This window comes from Ranitomeya imitator, chromosome 4, assembly GCF_032444005.1.
Source record: "Ranitomeya imitator isolate aRanImi1 chromosome 4, aRanImi1.pri, whole genome shotgun sequence".
Lineage (NCBI taxonomy): Eukaryota > Metazoa > Chordata > Amphibia > Anura > Dendrobatidae > Ranitomeya > Ranitomeya imitator.
In genome coordinates this window covers 3,264,870-3,285,528 of record NC_091285.1, presented here as the reverse complement: position 1 = coordinate 3,285,528, position 20,659 = coordinate 3,264,870, and the positions used below count along the sequence as shown (strand labels likewise).

Below are 20,659 nucleotides of genomic sequence, written 5' to 3'. Positions count from 1 at the left end.
ATATAAATAAAGAGTGTTACTATTAGTAAAGAAGAATGGTCCTAATCAGGGCTGCCACCAGGAATTTCAGGGGCCCCATACTGGCAAAATTTTTGGACCCCCTTGAGACTCCGCCCCAGCTTCACCTCCACCCCTCGAAACTCCCATAGTCCCACCACCCACTTCATAGAAAAACTCCACTTCTGCACTGTAACAGGGTCTACCAAGCTGGGGTACCTCTTTCAGTACCACCCCGTGTTTCAGGAGGTCCACTCTGCTTTGGCTGGAGTCTGAATGAAGGACGCTGGCTGGAATCGCTTGGTTACATGGGCGCATATAAAAGATCACTGCTTCTCCACGTATTTCCAGTCTGACAACACTTTACTCACAGGACACAGAATATATAACACAGATACAGAGGGCAGGCCAATAGAAAAGCGGCATGCCAGACATACATTACAATAGCCGCAGGTGGCCGGAGCCTGCCGATATTTACTGTGGGAATTACAAAGGTGGGGGGAGGACAGAAGGGGGATATCTTGCCCCCTCTGCCCAGGGGCGCAGCCTGTGGACTGATGCATTAGGGACATGCATCTCACGTGGAACCTATTATACATACATATAACTGCACAACATACTCTGGGTGCTGAGTGGTTCCGTAACACGGCTCCCCTTTTCAGTGACGCGATCAGCATACACAGTCTGATCGTTAACGGATCGGTTTGGGGATGACCAAAGTTTATGGGGTTGGTACAAGTTCCGTTTGTCGACTTAGTCCATCGGCATTACCGTTTTGTTTGCCGGGTCTGTAGTGGATGGTGAAGTCCAGAGGTTGTAGGGCTAAACTCCACCGCAGTAATCTGGCGTTGTCTCCGGAGACCCGATTAAGCCAGACTAGGGGATTATGGTCCGTTAGGAGGGAAAACTGTCGTCCATACAACTATGGTTGCAACTTTTTGAGTGCCCATACTATTGCCAGGCACTCCTTCTCGATGGCCGCATAGCTTACTTCATGGGGCAGTAGTTTCCGACTCAGGTAAGCTACCGGGTGCTCTTGGCCGTCCGGCCCGACTTGGCTCAGTACTGCCCCCAATCCAAACATAGAAGCGTCTGTGTGAACAAGGAAACGTTTAGTTGGATCAGGTGCGGCCAATACAGGGGTATTGTTGAGGGCGTCTTTTAGTTAGCGGAAGGCTTCCAAAGGCTCGATAAAGAGTCGACATTGACTGTTAGGATTGCTACTTCCAATAGGTGGCACTAGAGTTCTAGTCCTCTTCCTCTCTAAAGAGACAATTTGCATATTTCCCAGAGGAGCATTGCGGCTTTATTAAGTCTCCTCACCTCGACATGCTTATGTCACTCTCCGCAAGAAGAAACGATACTTCTTGGATCCCGGTCAGACGCCTCTCAATCAGCCAAACCAGATCTCCACTTTGCACTGACGAGGGGCAGTACCCCGAAGCACAGTGTCTGCAAATTGAGATTCTGGTTTGGCTATTATCCTAAGTCATGTGACAAGGCTCGTTAAAGAGTCGACATTGACTGTTAGGGTTGCTACTTCCAATAGGTGGCACTAGAGTTCTAGTCCTCTTCCTCTCTGAAGAGACAATTTGCGGAAGGCTTCCTCACACTTTGGGGTCCAGGTTACCTGGCGGGGTTGGTTCTTACGGGTCAGATCAGTGAGGGGCTTGGCCACGCTGCTGTAATTGGGAACGAATTTCCTGTAATACCCCGCTGTCCCTAGAAACGCCATGACCTGGGTTTTAGTGCGTGGGGTGGGCCATTTGGCTATGGCCTCAATCTTGGCTGGTTCTGGTCTCTGTTTCCCACTTCCCACCCAATGCCCTAAATACTGAACCTCTGCTTTGCCCACGTGACACTTGTTTGGGTTCAGGGTGATTCCAGCCTTGTGGATCCTGTCTAATACTGTCTCTAGGTGATTTAGATGCTCTTCCCATGTCACGCTGTAGATGGCGATGTCATCCAGGTAGGCACACGCATAGTCCTGGAGACCATCCAGAAGCCGGTCAGCCAGCCTCTGGAAGGTCGCCGGGGCAGTCTTCATCCCGAATGGCATAACTCGAAACTGGAATAAGCCGAACGGGGTGACAAATGCCGACTTGGGAATAGCGTCAAGACTAAGGGGAATCTGCCAGTAGCCTTTGCATAGATCGATGGTGGTCAAATACTTTGCCCCTGCCAGCCGGTCTAACAAGTCCACACGCATGGGATACGCATCCGTCACTGTTTTCTCATTGAGCTTACGATAGACTACACAAAACCGTGTAGTCCCATCCTTCTTGGGCACTAACACTACGGGGGATGCCCAGGGACTATCTGACTCTTCAATGACCCCTAAACGCAACATCTCTTGTATCTCTTGTCGCATCCCTTCTCGTACAGACTCAGGGACGCGGAAGGGGGGTTGTCGCAGGGGGGTCTGATCCTGGGTCTCAACCTTGTGTTGTGCCAGGCGAGTGTACCCGGGTTTCCCCGAAAACATCCTCTGTCGCTGCCTCAACAACTCCTCCACCTGCTGTCTCTCCCGGGGACCTAAGTCTTTACCCCAGTGTACCAGGTCCCATGTTTTAGACTGAGTCCTCTCCGCTAAGACATCAGGCAGGGGAAGTCCGGCTAAATCCTCTGCTTCAGGTGCAGAGATGGCCACTACCTCTTCAGGGCGCTCCCGATAGGGCTTCAGCATATTCACGTGGAACATTCGGATAACCCTGGGGTCGTCACAATCGGCGACATTATAGGTGGTGTCGGCTATTTTCCCCACTACCTGGTAGGACCCCTGCCATGCAGCTTGGACCTTGTTCTGCCTGGTGGGCTCTAACACCAGGACCTTCTGCCCTATTTCCAAGGTGCGCTCTCTGGCCCTCCGATCGTACCATACGCGCTGGCGTCGCTGGGCCACCTGCATGTTCCCACGTACAGCCTGGGTCAGCTCCTGTAGGCGGTCCCGGAATTCCAGCACATAGGGTACAATAGGTACTCCTTCTATGAGGCCCTCCCCTTCTTAGTGTTCTAGCACTAAGTCTAGGGGTCCCCTTACCCGTCTCCCGTATACCAGTTTGAATGGGGAGAACCCCGTGGATTCTTGGGGCACCTCTCGATAGGCAAACAGGAGGTGTGGCAAGAATTTCTCCCTGTCCCTGTAGGTCCTGGTAAAAGTCCCAATGAGTTGTTTTAACGTCCCGTTAAAGCGTTCACACAACCCATTGGTTTGCGGGTGGTACGGGGCGCTTCTAATGGACTTTACGCCGCACAGCTTCCACAGTTGGTTGGTCACCTCTGCTGTAAACCGGGTACCCTGGTCTGAGATAATCTCCCGGGGAAATCCAACCCGTGAGAAAACCTGGAGCAGGGCGGCCGCCACCGTCTCTGCCAGTATGTTAGGTAACGCAACCGCCTCTGGATACCGTGTGCAGGGGCGGATTATCAGAGGGTCAATATGGGCGGTAGCCCAGGGCCCAGTGGTCTGGGGGGGCCCTGGGCTACCGCACAGATTGACCCTCCACTAATTGTCTGAATGCCCGCCGGCATTTGTGTGCCCCCGGGCCCGGTGGGCAGAGAGAGGGGTCCCGCATTGGTTGGGAGGTGCGTGTATCAGCCGGTCAGCTGAGAGCTCCGAGTCCCTGCACCAGGCCTGCACAGCAGCACACCACATAATGGCTGCTCTGTGCACAGGACCTGAGATGAGGTCACAGGATGGGAGGAGTCAGGGGTCACATGATCGGGAGGAGGACCTCCGTGTACAGGACTTTGCTGGTTGCCATGGCGCCGGAGGAGGGTAAGGCAGCGTATGTGTGAGGTCAGGAGGTGTTTACAGGGTGGATGTAGCGGAGCCGTGTGTGTACGAGGTGTATGGATCAGAGCAGCGTGTGAAAGGTCTATGGAGCGGAGTCGTGTGTGTACGATGTGTACGGAGCCGTGTGCATGAGGTGTACGGAGCGCAGCCGCGTGTGTACGAGGTGTACGGAGCGCAGCCGCGTGTGTACGAGGTGTACGGAGCGCAGCCGCGTGTGTATGAGGTTTACGGAGCCATGTGTACAAGGTGTACGGAGCACAGCCACGTGTGTACGAGGTGTACGGAGCGCAGCCGCGTGTCACGTGTGTACGAGGTGTACGGAGCGGAGCAGCGTGTGTATGAGGTGTATGGAGCCATGTGTACAAGGTGTACGGAGCACAGCCGCGTGTGTACGAGGTGTACGGAGCGGAGCAGCATGTGTACGAGGTGTACGGAGCAGAGTCGCGTGTGTACGAGGTGTACGGAGCGCAGCCGCGTGTGTATGAGGTGTATGGAGCCATGTGTACAAGGTGTACGGAGCACAGCCGCGTGTGTACGAGGTGTACGGAGCGGAGCAGCATGTGTACGAGGTGTACGGAGCAGAGTCGCGTGTGTATGAGGTGTACGGAACACAGCCGCGTGTGTACGAGGTGTACGGAGCGGAGCAGCGTGTGTAAGAGGTGTACGGAGCCATGTGTACGAGGTGTACGGAGCACAGCCGCGTGTGTACGAGGTGTACGGAGCGGAGCCGCGTGTGTACGAGGTGTACGGAGCACAGCCGCGTGTTTACGAGGTGTACGGAGTGGAGTCGTGTGTACGAGGTGTACGGAGCACAGCTGCGTGTGTTCGAGTTGTTCGGAGCGCAGCCGCGTGTGTACGGAGCGGAGTCGTGTGTAAGAGGTGTACGGAGCCATGTGTACGAGGTGTACGGAGCACAGCCACGTGTGTACGAGGTGTACGGAGCGCAGCCGCGTGTGTACGGAGCGGAGTCGTGTGTACAAGGTGTACGGAGCACAGCCGCATGTGTACAAGGTGTACGGAGCGGAGTCGTGTGTAAGAGGTGTACGGAGCCATGTGTACGAGGTGTACGGAGCGGAGTCGTGTGTAAGAGGTGTACGGAGCCATGTGTACGAGGTGTACGGAGCACAGCCGCATGTGTACAAGGTGTACGGAGCAGAGTCGTGTGTAAGAGGTGTACGGAGCCGTGTGTACGAGGTGTACGGAGCACAGCCGCGTGTGTACGAGGTGTACGGAGCGGAGCCGTGTGTACGAGGTGTACGGAGCACAGCCACGTGTGTATGAGGTGTACGGAGTAGTGCCGTGTGTGTACGAGATGTATGGAGAGGAGCCGTATGTGTATGAGGTGTACGCAGCGGAGCTGTGTGTGTGCAAGGTATGCGGAGCAGTGTGTGCAATGTGTATGGAGCGGAGCGGTGTGTGTATGAGGTGTACGGAGTAGTGCCGTGTGTACGAGATGTATGGAGCGGAGCCGTGTGTGTATGAGGTGTATGGAGCGGAGCCGTGTATGAGGTGTATGGAGCGGAGCCGTGTATGAGGTGTATGGAGCAGAGCCGTGTGTGTATGAGGTGTATGGAGCAGAACCGTGTATGAGGTGTATGGAGAGGAGCTGAATGTGTACGGAGCGGAGCCGTGTGTGTATGAGATGTATGGAGCGGAGCCGTGTATGCAAAGTTTGCGGAGCGCAGCCGCGTGTGTAGGAGTAGCTATGTGTGGCCATTATCATGTGTGGCCATTATACGGTATGGAGCATCATGTGCGGTCATTATACAGTATGGAGCATCATGTGTGGCCATTATACAGTATGGAGCATCATGTGTGGCCATTATACAGTATGGAGCATCATGTGCAGTCATTATACAGTATGGAGCATCGTGTGCTGTCATACAGTATGGAGCATCATGTGCGGTCATTATACAGTATTATTGAGCATCATGTGCGGTCATTATACAGTATGGAGAATCATGTGTGGCCATTATACAGTATGGAGCATCATGTGTGGCCATTATACAGTATGGAGCCTCATGTGCGGTCATTATACAGTATGGAGCATCATGTGTGGCCATTATACAGTATGGAGCATCATGTGCGGTCATTATAAAGTATGGAGCATCATGTGTGGCCATTATACAGTATAGAGCATCATGTGTGGTCATTATACAGTATGGAGCATCATGTGTGGCCATTATACAGTATGGAGCATCATGTGCTGTCATTATACAGTATGGAGCATCATGTGTGGCCATTATACAGTATAGAGCATCATGTGTGGTCATTATACAGTATGGAGCATCATGTGCAGTCATTATACAGTATGGAGCATCATGTGTGGCCATTATACAGTATGGAGCATCATGTGCGGTCATTATACAGTATAGAGCATCATGTGTGGTCATTATACAGTATGGAGCCTCATGTGCGGTCATTATACAGTATGGAGCATCATGTGTGGCCATTATACAGTATGGAGCATCATGTGCGGTCATTATACAGTATGGAGCATCATGTGTGGCCATTATACAGTATAGAGCATCATGTGTGGTCATTATACAGTATGGAGCATCATGTGCAGTCATTATACAGTATGGAGCATCATGTGCTGTCATACAGTATGGAGCATCATATGCGGTCATTATACAGTATGGAGCATCATGTGGGGTCATTATACAGTATTGAACATCATGTGTGGCCATTATACAGTATTGAGCATCATGTGGGGTCATTATACAGTATTGAGCATCATGTGGGGTCATTATACAGTATTGAACATCATGTGTGGCCATTATACAGTATTGAGCATCATGTGGGGTCATTATACAGTATTGAACATCATGTGTGGCCATTATACAGTATTGAGCATCATGTGGTCATGTGGGGTCGTTATACAGTATGGAGCACTGTGTGGCCATTATACAGTATGGAGCATCATGTGTGGCCATTATACAGTATGGAGCATCATGTGTGGCCATTATACAGTATTGAACATCATGTGTGGCCATTATACAGTATTGAGCATCATGTGGTCATGTGGGGTCGTTATACAGTATGGAGCACTGTGTGGCCATTATACAGTATCGAGCACTGTGTGGCCATATTTTTTTTTTATAATTATTCTTTATGAACAGTGTGATCAGCAGTGCTAAATGGGTGTGGTTGAGACATGGATATGGGTGTGACTAGTGAATGGGTGTGGTCAGAGGTGTGTCCCTCTTTCCCAACTTCAAAAGTTGGGAGGTATGGTAATATGTGGTCTGGAAATGGTGCGGTGGTATTTGTCCCTTGTATGTGATATTATTGGTCAAGATATACCTAAATTGTATTGCAGATTTTAACAAATATTTCCTAGGTTACAGTAGAGTAGGGCCCGGCCCTTTTTCTGGAATAATCTGGTTCGGGTATATCATGACCCCCGTCACATGACCCCCGTCACATGACCCCCGTCACATGACCCCCGTCACATGACCCCCGTCACATGACCGGGGGGGCCCACAGTGTGTGAACAGCCCGGGGCCCTGGCTACCCTTAATCCACCCCTGCCCGTGTGACATAATCTACCACTGTCAATATATACCTTTTCCCTGACGGACTGGGTTTGGCTAACGGCCCTATCAGATCGACCGCTACTCGGCTAAATGGTTCCTCCACAATGGGGAGGGGGCGTAATTTGGCCTTGCATCGATCTCTACTCTTGCAACTGTCACAGGTCTGGCAGTACTGACGAACATCATAGGTTACCCCCGGCCAAAAGAAGTTTTGTGTCAGACGATGCGTGGTGCGACTGACGCCGAAGTGCCCGGCCAAGGGTATGTCATGAGAGATTCGCAGTTACTCCTGCCTATACTTCTTGGGAACTACCAGCTGTCGTTTTATAGTGGGGCTCGTCACTGTGTGGTGCTGCTCTGTGATCCGGTAGAGGAGTCCCTGCTTCCATATAAACTGTTCCCCTTCCAGTACCCCTCTCCCCTCCTGTGCCTTCCCACGATATCCCTCCAATGAAGGATCCTCAAGTAACTCCCTCTTAAATTCATCTGGGGTGGCCCAAGAAATGTGTCTGGCTATGGGAATACATGTAGGGCTGGGATGTCTTACCTGGGCCTCCTCTGAGTGTGATTCCGCCTCCGCAGCTCGAGCTTGTCTCCGGGTGGTCACAGGATATGTCTCAGCCAGAGGGGCAACCGAGAAGGCAGACAACATGGGCCCCAAGTCATTTCCCAGCAAGATGTCTGCAGGCAAATCCTCCATCAAGCCGACCTCAACAAGGCCATCCCCAACTCCCCAGTTCAGGTGAATCCTGGCAGTGGGCAGTCGATGTATGGCTCCCCCTGCTACACGGACTGCCACTGTTCTGTCCATCTTCTCTTGGTCCCGGACGAGATGAGGCTTCGCAAGGGTCAAAGTTGCCCCGAAATCTCTTAGTCCCTGCATGCGTTTCCTATTAACCCACACGACCTGTCGATGCTGTTGTCGATTATCTGCCCGGGCTGCCTGCACGGGGTCTACTTCATGCAGCACTTCCTCCATGTCTTCCACCCCTTGGTTAGTTGTAGCCCCCAATGCCGGGTCAGCTTCGCCTTGGTAGCAGGGTACAGCGGCCCGGCGGAAGGTAGCTGTTCCCACCTTTGGCCACTGGGTATGCTGAGTCCGGTTGGGACATTGTCTCTACAGGTGGCTCAGCTGACAGCAGGTGTGGCATCGCGCCCCAGGGGGACTGTGGTAGGCCGGGTTTCTAGCTGGTCCCATTACAATCTTCGGTGGTTTGGGGCCCTCCAGGTCCATGGGCGGACCCCTAGTGACCATCTTTGATCCGGACAACTGAGGCCTCCTGGCATCATGATGTTCATCGGCCAGACGAGCGGCTTCCTCAAGAGTCATTGGCCACCTGTCCCGAAGCCATTCCTGTGTCTCGGGGGTTAGTCCATTAAAGAATCGTTCTAACAAGAAGAGCTGGAGGATGTCCTCCTTAGTGGTTGCTTGGCTCCCTTGTACCCACTGTAGCAGTGACCGCCGTAATTTACAGGCCCATTCAGCGTGGGTATCGGTTACTCGTTTTATAAATCCGCTGAACTTTTGGCGGTATGCCTCTGGTGTCAGCACATACCGGGCCAAGATCACTTCTTTGATCCACTCATAGTCCATACAGTCCTCATCAGGTACCGTGCGATAGGCGTCCACTGCCCGGCCTGTCAGCTTGCTGGCCAGAATCTGAACCCATTCCTCCAGCTTCCCTTGATGAAGGGCCCACTGCCGCTCAAAGTCCTGCAGAAAGCCATCAATATCTTCCTCTGCCTCCCCCAACTGTCGGAAGGCATTATACTGGATCTTTTTGTGGCTTACTGTTGAAGGTACCTGGTCGGAGGCCAGAGCTCCCCCTGCTCGCTGACTCTCCTCTCTCCGCTCTGCCATCTCCATCTTAGCCAGCTCCACTTTGGTCCGCTCTGCCATCTCCATCTTGGTTAGCTCTATCCTGGTCCGCTCGGCCATCTCCATCTTGGCTAGCTCTATCCTGGTCCGCTCGGCCATCTCTTCCTTCAGATCAGTACGCACATCAGCCATCACCTCTCGTATGATCTCTACTGCAGGGTTTGGACCATAGAACGCCAGTCTGTTCTTTACCTCCCTCTGGAATTCAGTCTCCTCCACGTTCACATTGGGGGGCGCTGCACTGTCGTGTTCCATGATGGCTGCTATCAAATCCGCTTTTGTTTTGTTGCTGGCGATCAACCCTCGGGCTTCCACCAGATCTTTTAATGTAGTCCTCTTTAACTTCTGGTAGTTGTTTTCCATTCATTCCTTTCCTCCTGTAGAAGGGGTATCATATCCCGCTGTCTGCCACCAGTGTAGCGGGGTCTACCAAGCTGGGGTACCTCTTTCAGTACGACCCCGTGTTTCAGGAGGTCCACTCTGCTTTGGCTGGAGTCTGAATGAAGGACGCTGGCTGGAATTGCTTGGTTACATGGGCGCATATAAAAGATCACTGCTTCTCCACGTATTTCCAGTCTTACAACACTTTACTCACAGGACACAGAATATATCACACAGATACAGAGGGCAGGCCAATAGAAAAGCGGCAGGCCAGACATACATTACAATAGCCGCAGGTAGCCGGAGCCTGCCGATATTTACGGTGGGAATTACAAAGGTGGGGGGAGGACAAAAGGGGAATATCGTGTCCCTTCTGCCCAGGGGCGCAGCCTGTGGGCTGATGCATTAGGGACATGCATCTCACATGGAACCTATTATGCATACATATAACTGCACAACATATTCTGTGTGCTGAGTGGTTCCGTAACATGTGACATGCACCATGTCCTCTCCAATCACACATTATTAGTTCCCATTGATCACCAGATTGCATACATAGCCAGCAGCTTTTGTTTTGGCCAAAAGATTTTTAAACTGCCAAAATGACAAGGAGACTCTGATTATTGATTACTCTAGTGTAAACTATTAAATGTTTGTTAATATATCCAGTACTCCTTTTAGGAATATTTTTTATGTTTCTTTAAGGGAAGGAGTTACATACAATTTTTTAAAACGAACAATAATACCACATACAAGGATCAAATACCAACACACTGTGACCAGACCACATATTACCACCACATAGTGACAAAATAGTATCACATGCAAGGGACAAATACCAACACACTGTGACCAGACCACTTATTACCACCACATAGTGACCAAATAATACCACATATAAGGGACAAATACCTCCACACTGTGACCAGACCATATATTACCATCACATAGTTACCAAATACTGCTACATACAGGGGACAAATACTGCCACACCATGGCCAGACCACATATTACCACCACAAAGTAACCGAATAGTACCACATACAAGGGACAAATACCACCACATAGTGACCAGACCACTTAATACCATATAGTGACAGAATAATACCACATACAAAGGACAAATACCACCACAGTGTGACCAGACCACTTATTACCATCACATAGTGACCAAATAATGTGACATGCAAGGTACAAGTAATGTCACACCAAGAGCAGACCACACATTACCACAACATAGTGACCATATAACACCACATACAAGGAACAAATACCGCCACACCATGACGAGACCACATATTACCACCACATAGTGGCAAAATAATGCCAAATACAAGGAACATAAACCACCAAACCATGAGCAGACCACATATTACTACCACATAGTGACCGAAAAATAACACATACAAGGAACAAATACCATCACACTGTGACCAGACCATATATTACCACCACATAGTGACCAAACAATACCACATACAGGCAGCAAATATCATCACACAATGGCCAGACCACATATTACCACCACATAGTGAATGAATACTACAACATACAAGGGACAAATTCCATCACACCATGACCAGACCACATATTACTACCACAAAGTGACCGAATAATACTACATACAGGTGACAAATACAACCACACCATGGCCGGACCACATATGACCACATAGTGTCCTATAATACCACATACAAGGGACAAATACTGTCACACCACAACCAGACCACATATTATCACCACATAGTGACCAATAATATGACTTGCAAGGGACAAATTCCACCACACCATGACCAGACCACATATTACAACTACATAGTGACCGAATGCTACCACCTGCAAGGGACAAATACTGCCACACTGTGACCAGACCACATATTACCACTACATAGTGACCGAATAATACCACAAGCAGGTGACAAATACCACCACACCATGGCCGGACCACATATTACCGCCACATAGTGATTGAATAATACCACATACTAGCGACAAATACTGTCACACCATGGTCAGGCCACATATTACCACCAGAGTGACCGAATAATACCACATACAAATCTATATATATAATTGTCTAAGGGTTTTTCTGTCTGTCTGTCTGTCTGTCCTGGAAATCACACGTCCCTGATTGGTCGAGGCCGCCAGGCCTCGACCAATCAGCGACGGGCACAGCATGGAGACGATGATATCATAAAGGTTGCCTCGACCAATCAGCGACGGGCACAGTCTGCCGCGAATTCGCCTCGACCAATCAGCGACGGGCACAGTATCGACGTAGATGTCATAATGGTTGCCATGACGACGATGATGTCATAAAGGTTGCCTCAACCAATTAGCGATGGGCACAGTCTGCCGCGAATTCTGGAATCATCATTGTCCATATACTACGGGGACATGCATATTCTAGAATAACCTATGCGTTAGAATCGGGCCACAATCTAGTAACAAATACCGCCAGACCACGACCAGACAACATATTACAACCACATAGTGACTAAATACTACATTACTGATCATTAACCAAAAAATCACAATACTAATTTTATAATAAGTGCCATTATACACAGGAGTTTTATACATAGTACACAATATATAGTGTAAGTGTACAGGTAATACTTTAATCACCGATCACATTATACACAGGAGCTCTGTGTATAGTGTCAGTGTACAGGTAATACAGGGATAACCTGTGACATTATACACAGGAGCTCTGTATATAGTGTATAGGTAATACAGTGACCACCAGTGACATTATACACAGCACCTCTGTATATAGTGTCAGTGTACAGATAATACAGTGATCACCAGTGACATTACACACAGGAACACTGCATATAATGTACAGATAATACAGTGATCACCAGTGACATTATACACAGGAGCTCTGTATATAGTGTATATTGTACAGGTAATACAGTGATCACCAGTGACATTATACACAGGAGCTCTGTTTACAGTATATAGTGTCAGTGTACAGGTAATACAGAGATCACCAGTGACATTATACACAGGAGCTCTGTATATAGTGTCAATGTGCAGGTAATACAGTGATCACCAGTGACATTATACACAGGAGCTCTGTGTATAGTGTACAGATAATACAGTGATCACCAGTGACATTATATACAGGAGCTCTGTATATAATTCCCATGTACTAGTAATACAGTGATCACCAGTGAAGTTATACACAGGAGCACTGTATATAGTGTACAGGTAATACAGTGATCACCAGTGACATTATACACAGGAGCTCTGTGTATAGTGTACAGATAATACAGTGATCACCAGTGACATTATACACAGGAGCTCTGTTTACAGTATATAGTGTCAGTGTACAGGTAATACAGAGATCACCAGTGACATTATACACAGGAGCTCTGTATATAGTGTCAATGTGCAGGTAATACAGTGATCACCAGTGACATTATACACAGGAGCTCTGTGTATAGTGTACAGATAATACAGTGATCACCAGTGACATTATATACAGGAGCTCTGTATATAATTCCCATGTACTAGTAATACAGTGATCACCAGTGACATTATACACAGGAGCTCTGTATATAGTGTCATTGTAGAGGAAATTCAGTGATCACCAGTGACATTATACTTAGGAGCTCTGTTTACAGTATGTAGTGACAGTGTACAGGTAATACCGTGATCACAAAGACATACACAAGAGCTCTGTATATAGTGTCAGTGTACAGGTAATACAGAGATCACCAGTGACATTATACACAGGAGCTCTGTATATAGTGTATAGTGTACATGTAATACAGTGATCACCAGTGACATTATACACAGGAGCTCTGTATATAGGGTCAGTGTACAGGAAATACAGAGATCACCAGTGACTTTATACACAGGAGCTTTATATTTAGTGTATAGTGTACAGGTAATACAGTGATCACCAGTGACATTCTACACATGAGCTCTGTATATAGTGTACAGTGTGCATGTAATACAGTGATCACCAGTGACATTATTCATAAGAACTCTGCATATAATGTACACATAATACTGTTATCACCAGTGACATTATACACAGGAGCTCTGTAGAAAGTGTCATTGTACAGGAAATACCGTGATCACCAGTGACATTATACACAGGAGCTTTGCATTTAGTGTCAGTGTACAGGTAATACTGTAATCACCAGTGACATTATTCACAAGAACTCTTCATATAATGTACACATAATATTGTTATCACCAGTGACATTATACACAGGAGCTCTGTATATAGTGTCAGTGTACTGGTAATACCGTGATCACCAGTGACATTATTCACAAGAACTCTGCATATAATGTACACATAATACTGTTATCACCAGTGACATTATACACAGGAGCTCCGTATATAGTGTCAGTGTACAGGTAATACCGTGATCACCAGTGACATTATACATAGGAGCTCGGTATATAGTGTCAGTGCACAGGGAATACCGTGATCACCAGTGACATTATACACAGGAACTCTATATAGTGTCACTGTACAGGTAATACCGTGATCACCAGTGACATTACACACAGGAGCTCTGTATATAGTGTATAGTGTACAGGTAATACAGTGATCACCAGTGACATTATACACAGGAGCTCTGTATGTAGTGTCAGTGTACAGGTAATACAGTGACCACCAGTGACATTTTACACAGGAGCTCTGTATATAGTGTATAGTGTACAGGTAATACAGTGATCACCAGTGACATTATGCACAGGTGATCTGCATATAGTGTATAGTGTACAGGTAACACAGTGATCACCAGTGACATAATACACAGGAGCTCTGTATATAGTGTTAGTGTACAGGAAATACAGTGATCCCCAGTGACATTATATACGGGAGCTCTGTATACAGTGACAGTGTACAGGTAATACCGTGATCACCAGTGACATTATACACAGGAGCTCTGCATATAGTGTATAGCGTACAGGTAATACAGTGATCACCAGTGACATTATACACAGGAGCTCTGTGTATAGTTGTTACGGATCCACACCGTGACTGTCAACAGTACGTCACGATCGGAGTGACCTTTGGCGAGCCCATGCTATCACATTTGCAGGGGGGCTTATCTTAGTTACCCCTCCACTGCTCAAATGTGATGAAAACACACACAAGGCTATTGACCTCTTAGTTTACCGCAGGGGCTTATTTTAGTTATCCCACTGCTCTGCAATGTAACACGAACTACAGGGATTTATGTATATCCCCCTTTACAGTTCCGCTTGAAAACTTTCAGCTCTCTGACACCCCCTTACCCTCAGGTCAGATTAGGTACTGCACCTAGGGTAATTAGTCGCCAAAAAGGCTGCCTGCTATGTACTGGCTATTGGGCACGCTGCAGCGAGGCAATATAACTACTCCCATTCAGGCAGGAACAATAATTATCAATGCCGCCGATGCTACAACAACTCCCAAAGGCACAGAACAAGGTATGCTGCCACCAGCTTCGATTAACAGGTCCGAAGCTAACCCAAAACAGTATTGCAATTCCCTTCAGAAGGCTTAGGGTACGTTTTAGATCAGGAGAACAAAACTAGTAATTTAAATATTTTACTCCGTAAAAAAGAAGAGGCAGGGTTTATAAAAGGTATATAAAGATGTTACAATATGAGACAAAGTATGTACAAAGCAATTATAAAATAACATGGATTAAAGAAGAAAGATAAAGCTCACATGTTCTCGGATCATTGCAGGCAAAACCATGCTGGTAGGCGGAGCCCCAAATGTCCCAGTGCATAAGAAGGTCTGGATAGGAACAGCTCCTCAAACAAAACTGAAGGCTGGGTTAAGTAGAGTCAATTATACCTGCAGTCGGGTGACATCACTAAAGGGGCTGGTTTCCCTTGGCCATCCCCTCTCCTTAGACATACAGATTTCAACAGCTATTCTTATAATTGTCATAGCTTCGCTGGAGAATCTGGCAGAGTCATAACACACACCTCATCCATCTTGTATTAAAATTAGCTCTCCATTGATACTAAATTCGTCCTAGTTGTTTTCACGTGGTTCCGGAGAAATCCATAATTTTTACTCATTGCATTTAGCTGCTAGTGGTTACAGTGGCTGACAGATCTACCGATGGAAGTTAGCAATATATATCCTTATTATTTTTCTAGCCCAAATCAGTGGCCCAATATCGTACTATAACAGAAGAAAGAATCACATGTCTTGAGAGGGATATCAGACCAGTTTCAGCTGGAGGGAGATTTGTGCCGCTACAAGTGCAATAAACCTTCCTGGCTTGGGGGCAGGGCAGAGCATTGAGAAGAATAGCTTCACACACACATAGAAGCAAAGAGGGAAGAGGCGGGTCAGAGCCCACATCGTGCAGGATAACAGGGAAAATGAAAAACCCTACTCTATTTTATACATTATCGTGACAATAGTGTATAGTGTCCAGGTAATACAGTGACATTATATACAGGAGTTCTGTATATAGTGCCAGTGTTCTAGAAATATATTCATCACCAGTGTTAGGTTTCGAGTTACCGCCGCTGCACAGGGGGAATCTTGAACCATGTCCACTGCAGACTCCCATTCTCCTGCAGTTGCAGTGAAACCTGCTTAGCGGAGACGTCGGTCCCAGCGTCTGGCTCAAGCTTATACTGTGCACGTGGTTACTGCTGCCTTCCTAGGCTGTCTTTGTAGCCAGCACTGATCAGCAGTGAGCAGGCCTTTCAGGGACTAAGTCCTGATTTTCTCGTACTGAGCATGCCCACGGGATGACCTCCCATTAGAGGTCGGGAGTCACATGATGAGGTCCTGTTGCGGCTCCTATTGGACCATCAGGAAGGTCCCGGAGCATTACTACTATAAAAGGTTCGCATGGCCGCTCGGGCATGCGCTAGTGTAAACTTGCAAACGTGTGTGTGTGGATGTATGCCTGTCGATGGACGAAAGCTCCAAATCATTCCCATCCCTAGAGTTGTTGACTGTGACTATTGAGAAGAAACTGGCACACTACTATTACAAAAATCGATATTAAAGGGGTGCAAAAAAGTGGTAACATGACATAATGCAGAAAAAAGAAAGAAATAAGAACCACTCCAAAGTAATGCACACCACTGCTCAGTATATAAATATAAAAGGTAAACTTTTATTGACACTATAAATTAAAAACATCTAAAAACGATGACATCACTCCCACGGTGATCTCACCAATCAAAAGGCCAAGAGGCGTAAATTCCACATGAGTTCAATACAAAGTAGAAAATATCATGAAATATGAGGAATGACCACATCCCTTTTGTGCACAGATCACACTACAACCCCCCCCCCCCTCCCCCGGGTTGAAAAGTAAACAATGAATATATGTACCAAGAGCGAACACGGAACAATGCAGGTAAACCAATGGTTATAGCGTGCACAATGAACGGTACCTGATAACACAAAAATGCCCACATGTCACTGGTGATCACTGTATTACCTAATACAGTGATCACCAGTGACATTATATACAGGAGCTCTGTGTATAGTGTACAGATAATACAGTGATCACCAGTGACATTATATACAGGAGCTCTGTATATAGTGTATAGTGTACAGGTAATACAGTGATCACCAGTGACATTATACACAGGAGCTCTGTATATAGTGTATAGTGTACATGTAATACAGTGATCACCAGTGACATTATACACAGGAGCTCTGTATATAATGACAGTGTACAGGTAATACAGTGATCACCAGTGACATCATACACAGGAGCTCTAGATATCGTGACAGTGTATAGGTAATACAGTGATCACCAGTGACATTATACACAGGAGCTCTGTATATAGTGTCAGTATACTAGTAATACAGGGATCACCGGTGGACAGTCTACAGGAAATACAGTTATCACCTGTGATATTATACCCAGAAGCTCTGTATGTAGTGTTAGTGTACAGGTAATACAGTGAAGTGTCATGCCTATTATCTGATGTACATATGTTTCATCGGTGTGATCGGTATGGAAATTTTTTTTTTCCGGTAGCATGGCAGGGCACTGATGTGACCCTCTGCTATGGCCGTCCCACATGTTATATTTGGTGTACTCAACAGGATCGAGTGTCGCAGAAAAGAAATGTGGGGAAGACTCATGGCACAAGAAAGATAGTGCCTGAAGATGGTGATTAGTGTTGCATTACAGAAAGAAGAACCCACCCATTGTGGGACCAGAGGGGGCTGGAGAGGCTTTGCCCGGCCATCCTCTTCATTATCTCCAAACTTCTGCACTCTCCAAAGAAATAATTATCTCACCTTACTCATTACCCCAGCACTTGTCCTCATCTGCAGACCTGCTCCTCATCCTCACATTCATCCTACTAAAACACAAAACAAGCTGGGCACTCTCCTTCTCCAACCTCCTCTTCCTCTATTTATTTTGCTTCTCCCTTCTTGCCTTCTCTACTTCTCCTACTGCCTATTCCTTTCTCTCCTTATCCCATCTACTTTCCATCTTTCCTCCCGCCTCCTGCCCCTCTCTCTCTCCTTCTCATACCTCCTCTTTCTCTCTCTCTTTCTCCTTCCTCCTCTTCCTCTTTCTCTTCTTCCACCACCTCTCCCTCTCTGCCTCCCTCTCACTCTCCATTTACAAATTCTCCCTCCTCATCTCCCTCCTTTTTCCACCTTCTCTACCTCTCCTTCTCTCACCTCTTCTTCCTCTCACTCCTTCTTACACTTCCTCTTTCTCTACTTCTCCCTCCTCTTCTGCCCCTCTCTCTCCTTCACCCTGCTCCTCTCCTTCTCTCACCTCTTCTTCCTCTCACTCCTTCTTACACTTCCTCTTTCTCTACTTCTCCCTCCTCTTCTGCCCCTCTCTCTCCTTCACCCTGCTCCTCTCCCTCTCTCCTTCTCTCACCTCTTCTTCCTCTCGCTCCCTCTTACACCTCCTTTTCCTCTACTTCTCCCTCCTCTCTGTCTCTCTCCTTCACCCTGCTTCTTTCCCTCTGTCCTTCTCTCACCTCTTCTTCCTCTCACTCCTTCTTACACTTCCTCTTTCTCTACCTCTCCCTCCTCTTCTGCCCCTCTCTCTCCTTCACCCTGCTCCTCTCCCTCTTTCCTTCTCTCACCTCTTCTTCCTCTCGCTCCCTCTTACACCTCCTCTTTCTCTACTTCTCCCTCCTCTTCTGCCCCTCTCTCTCCTTCACCCTGCTCCTCCCCTTCTCTCACCTCTTCTTCCTCTCGCTCCCTCTTACACTTCCTCTTTCTCTACTTCTCCCTCCTCTCTGTCTCTCTCCTTCACCCTGCTCCTCTCCCTCTCTCCTTCTCTCACCTCCTCTTCCTTTCTCTCATTCTCCCCTTCTCCTCTCCCTCTTTCTCCTCTTCTCCTCTTTGAAAAACCAAAGCAAAACAGACCTATACAGGCCTATACAATACCTTTTATTCATGTATCCCTCTAAAAAAGCTCAAAAGTGTAAAACCTAATCTGTGAGTGGATCCCACTTCTGTACGCAGTAGTCAGAGGTCAAATGTTACATTAAGCAAAGGAAAAATAACTCGGGATCTCCAACAGGGTCAGTCTGCGTGGAGCAGGAGCTCCAATATAGCGTGCCAACCTCCGCTGCCACGTAGGGAAACAGAGGATCAGTTTTCTGTTCCTGAGTTATTTTTCCTTTGCTTAATGTAACATTTGACCCCTGACTACTGCGTACACAAGTTTGATCCACTCACAGATTTGTTTTTATATTTTTGAGATTTTTTAAGGGGAATACATCAATAAAAGCTATTTTATAGGTCTGTTATTTCACTCATATACACGGTACCTGACCTGTTATACCAGTTTTGGTTTCTTGCCCCTTTCTCCTCTCCCTTCATTTCTATCCTTACTCCATTTTCTCTCCCTCAAATCTCTGTCTCCTCGCACCTCCTCTCCATCTCTCTCTCTCTCTCTCTCTCTCTCTCTTTCTCGCACCTCCTCTCCCTCTCTCTCTCTTTCTCGCACCTCCTCTCCCTCTCTCTCTTTCTCGCACCTCCTCTCCCTCTCTCTCTCTTTCTCGCACCTCCTCTCCCTCTCTCTCTTTCTCGCACCTCCTCTCCCTCTCTTTGTACTTCTCGCACCTCCTTTCCCTCTCTTTGTACTTCTCGCACCTCCTTTCCCTCTCTCATTCTTCGACTTCCCCTTCCTCTCTCTCCTTCTTACACCTCCTTGCCCTCACTCTGCACTTCTCACACCTCCTCTCCCTCTCTCTATACTTCTCTCATCTCTTTCTCTCTGTCCTTCTCTCACCTCCTCTCTCTCTGTCCTTCTCTCACCTCCTTTTCCTCTCTCTGTACTTCTCTCTCTTCCTCTCCGTCTTTCTGTCCTTCATCTACCTCCCCTTCCTCTTTCTCCTTCTCGCACCTCCTCTCCTTCTCTCTGTACTTCCCACACCTCCTCTCCTTCTCCTTCTCCCCCCTCCTTTCTCTTTCTCGCACCTCTTCTCCCTCTCTCTCCTTCTTCCACCTCCCCTTCCTCTCTCTCCTTCTCGCCCCTCCTCTTTTTTGCACCTCTTCTCCTTCTCTCTTCTTCTTCCACTTCCCCTTCCTCTCTCTGTCCTTCTTACACCTCCTCTCCCTCTCTGTGTATTTCTCACACCTCCTCTCCCGCTCCTTCTCGCACCTCCTCTTTCTCTTGTTCTCGCACCTCCTATCCCTCTCTTTGTACTTCTGTCACCTATCTCTGTCCTTTTTCCACCTCCTCTTCCTCTCTCTCCTTCTCATACCTCCTCTCCCTCCTCCCTCTCTCTGTACTTCTTGCACCTCCTCTCTTCTCTTCGCCCTCTTTCTGTCCTTCCACCATCTCTCCGTATTTTTGTCCTTTTTCCACCTCCTCTTCTCTCCTTCTCACACCTCCTCTCCCTCTCTCTATACTTCTCCCATCTCTTTCTCTCCTTCTCACACATCCTCTCCCTCTATCTCTTCTTCTCACACCTTCTCTTTTTCTCTTTCTCTATCTCTCCTCGCACCTTCTCTTTCTCTCCTACTCGCACCTGCTCTCCATCTCTCTCCTTCTCTCTCCTCTCCCTCTTTCTGGCCTTCCACCTTTTCTCCCTCTTTCTGTCCTTCCACCTACTCTTTCTTTCCTTCTCACACCT

At 47.8% G+C, this 20,659-nt stretch overlaps 1 protein-coding gene across 1 annotated transcript in view; it reads right to left on the bottom strand.

Moving 5' to 3' along the window:
- LOC138674933 (solute carrier organic anion transporter family member 1A2-like) overlaps window positions 1-20,659 on the bottom strand; it is an 86,543-nt gene that overhangs the window by 16,798 nt on the left and 49,086 nt on the right. The window lies entirely within an intron of this gene.